The sequence below is a fragment of the Dunckerocampus dactyliophorus genome, chromosome 7, assembly GCF_027744805.1.
Source record: "Dunckerocampus dactyliophorus isolate RoL2022-P2 chromosome 7, RoL_Ddac_1.1, whole genome shotgun sequence".
Taxonomy (NCBI): Eukaryota; Metazoa; Chordata; class Actinopteri; order Syngnathiformes; family Syngnathidae; genus Dunckerocampus; species Dunckerocampus dactyliophorus.
In genome coordinates this window covers 21,620,940-21,624,482 of record NC_072825.1, presented here as the reverse complement: position 1 = coordinate 21,624,482, position 3,543 = coordinate 21,620,940, and the positions used below count along the sequence as shown (strand labels likewise).

General features: G+C 37.4%; 1 long non-coding RNA gene across 1 annotated transcript; it reads right to left on the bottom strand.

Annotated features, from left to right (window-relative positions):
- Window positions 1-200: 200 nt before the first annotated feature.
- On the bottom strand, window positions 201-1,435 carry LOC129185377 (uncharacterized). The gene is made up of 3 exons (XR_008572062.1): window positions 1,171-1,435; window positions 1,021-1,090; window positions 201-358 (listed from the first exon to the last, which is right to left on the bottom strand). It is a non-coding gene; the product is annotated as an uncharacterized LOC129185377 (long non-coding RNA).
- Window positions 1,436-3,543: the final 2,108 nt, after the last annotated feature.

Here is a 3,543-nt window from a genome sequence, read left to right as displayed (position 1 = left end):
TTTAATTAGAATGACTCACTTAAAGAGTCGGACAAGTGAGTTGTGGGAAAGTTGAGCAATATTAACTCAATACCTTGGCAACGTGAACAATATATACAATACAATATATACAATCCCTTTTGAATTTTTGTGGGCACCCTTAGGTTACTCTTACTCCTACTACTACCCGGGTAGTTTTTGTGTGTCTTACCTGAATCACGTGTGAAGTGAATTTGTAGTCCGATGTCCTCAGGGCAGATGCCGCAGCTGGCCACACCACGGACCCGTCCTGTCCACTTGTCTGTTCCTGGGTTTGCCTCGCCACTGAACCCTCACGGTTCAGATTCAAGTGCAATCTCAGTCCTCAAGAAAAACCAATCTGTGTAGAAAATATAATCAATATTCTAGTGTGTTCACCACGTGTCTTGAAATCAAATTACTTCTGTTAATCAAAATATCTTTGCATGTATTATCACATAAAATACAATATGTCACCCATTGCAAAATGATTTGGTGCATTACAGAGTAATAGCTAGTTACATTTCACAATCTGAATTTTTACATAATGAAAAAAATACCTTTACAATAAACTATTTATATTTTAAAACAGCTTTTAGATCTATATTTATCCCTTTTAAACACTATTTTAACTATACACACTCTTATATCAAGTTACATTAAAGTTTCTATACCCACAATAGAATAAGTAGCTGAAATTAATCAATAGGAATGGTAACTTAGCTTAACTAACTTCCATTAGCGCCTACAATGTGGTCTCAGTAGGCCTGTAGCATGTGTAACGTTTGTGCTAAGCCAATGAATAGGCACTCGTGATTAGCATTAGCATTGTGCTAATCGCCACTTAGCATCCTTTTACACACATTAAAACAGCACTTAACACAGTATAACATAGTACAAAATATCACAGTGGTGTATACCATTCGACAACACTTCGATACTGTTTTTTAGAAAATATCCAGCAATGTATAGTGTAGCAAACACATTACAAGATAGCATGGCGACTTGGCCTGCTAGGCTTACCGGAGCTCACACGAGGCACACTCGGGATGAAATGGCTCTTCATGTCAATGTATATGTACACTTCTTAGTCCTACAAATAAATAGCGCTCATTCGAGGGTGCTAGGAGTGGATTAATCATATTTTTATAACGTTTATGTCGTATTTCATACCGGGATGGTTCTTCAGCTCGGTCACAGTGCTTTCTCATGCACGTCTCATTTAGAAATGACTAAATGTCTATCCACTGTGAACTGTTATACTACAGATATGTGCCACCTACTGGCGGTTTTGCAGAATGCACTTAAATCACAACTATGGGTTTAGTAACCATGGTTTTCATTTGGGTTACATTTATCTTCCACGGGCCGAACGGTAGCCAAGTGGTTAGCATGTTGTCCAGGAGTTGGCCAGTCAGGAGATCTGGGTTTGAAACACTGTTGGGCATCTCTGCGTGGAGTTTGCATCTTCTCCCCCGTGCGTGGGTTTTCTCCAGTTTCCTCCCACATTCCAAAAACATGCACATTAGCTTAATTGGTGACTCTAAATTGTCCATAGGTATGAATGTGAGTGTGAATGTTTGTTTGTCTATATGTGCCCTGCGATTGATCGGCTCCCAGTCCAGGGTGTACCCCTTGACTCCAGCATACCCCACCGACCCTCGTGAGGATGAGCGGCATAGAAAATGAATGAATTATTTTCTATCATTTGAATTTAGTACAACCTAGAAGTCACCCAACATTACAGAATGCCTTGGATAGTTCCACTGTATTTTCTTTATAATATAGCAAATCATTAGTGAGACATCATCTACATCATCATCAGCTGCTTTCTTTACGTTGCAATGACTACTGGCATAATGATTGCACCTCATTGTCCATCCACATGCATGTTGAACTACAAACAGAAGAGTGTGTGATTCACTGATTAGGGGTAGAAACTAAGAGAGGATGCAAAATCACATGGTAATTCCAAATGAATACCTAAATATAGTGTAGTTGCCTACATGTGTAATGCAAATGAAGGTGTGATACTGTAAATGATTGCACCTATCTGTTAGATTTCTATGCCTGCCACCAATTAGAGCACATGAAATGAAATAAATAGGCACATTGCATTGTTTAATGATATATTCTAGTCATGTTGTAAAAAAGATCTCATTCAATTACGACTGCCGCCAAGAACGTTGCATGTGGTAATAATTTGTGAAGGTGTGATGTTTGGAAAAACACACATGAATGTGAACACACGATGCAAATGAAAGGCAGAAAGAAAGAGTTTTGACTTATGCTTTACCTGGGCTGTACGGTGTAACAACAGCAAACACAGTAACAAAGAAATGATACTGTACTGTACATCAGTTTGCATAAAATCTTCAGAGGGTCATGTTGTTTTTCTTAGATTTTTCTGTCATTTTTACCGCAATTATAATGCTCAGTTTTGATTGACAGTGTAGGAGAGGTATTTTATTTAGCAATATGTTTATTATTATTGTGGCTATAGTATGCATTGGTGTAAAACTGCACTGCATCATAGTGAGCATTATAACACCCTATGATTAGGTTACATGTAATGACCCATGAATGTATAAGTGTATTTATTACTAAATACAACTGGAAGTGTATTTCCACATTTGCAATGTTGCGCTATTTATTATGAAAGAAATAGTTACATTATCCATGGGGCGACACTTGCCAAAGGGTCCTGCCATGTCACTTGATGCTTCGTGACTGTGTAAACAGGTATATTGTTCTGTCATATACTGTATGACATACCGACAAAAGGCTTCAAGGTGAATATTGTGCTACGTTCTTACTAGTGGATTGTTGTCTATGTAATGAGGCCAAATAACATACAATAAATATCAAACACTTGAATGTTGAATTGGGGGTTTTGTGAGATTTTAAAACCACATATATGTTTCTTGGTCATTATTTCACCATATGAACGCACTTCGACAAAATGCTATTATCTTCTCAAAGAACTATACGATAGACATGAAATTTGGATATAACAGAGTTTGAATCATTTGAAAAAGAAATGATCAATTTCCAATTTACTGACCTCAGTAAATCTCTACTGCTATACAGGCTGTACACTGACTTCTCTAAAGTATAACCGAGTTTCCTTATCCCCTATCATAATAGATACATATATGAGTCAATGGCCTTTGTGTCAAACCTGTTTTTTTTTTTTTACCTTTTTACAAGTAAAATTTCATATAGGAAATTTTGCCCATCATCCACAATCCTTATGTGAAGCATGAACACATATTTCTTTCCCTTTTCTGTGCATTCTAAAACGAGTTAGCTCGAGCCAGCTAACATTGCGCGTCGTGGGCGGCACCTATTTTGACTATGAATCCCTCTAAAATAATCTCTAACAACGTTTTATCGTTTAATATACATGCTGTGATCATGCATTAACAGGTACGTTGATGATAACATGTAATACTTACAGTATCTTGCCGTATTTTGATGATTTAAAACATTAGCAGAACTTCTTTCCTATGCGCGTTGATTTCACAGAGCCCGCTGATCGGAACT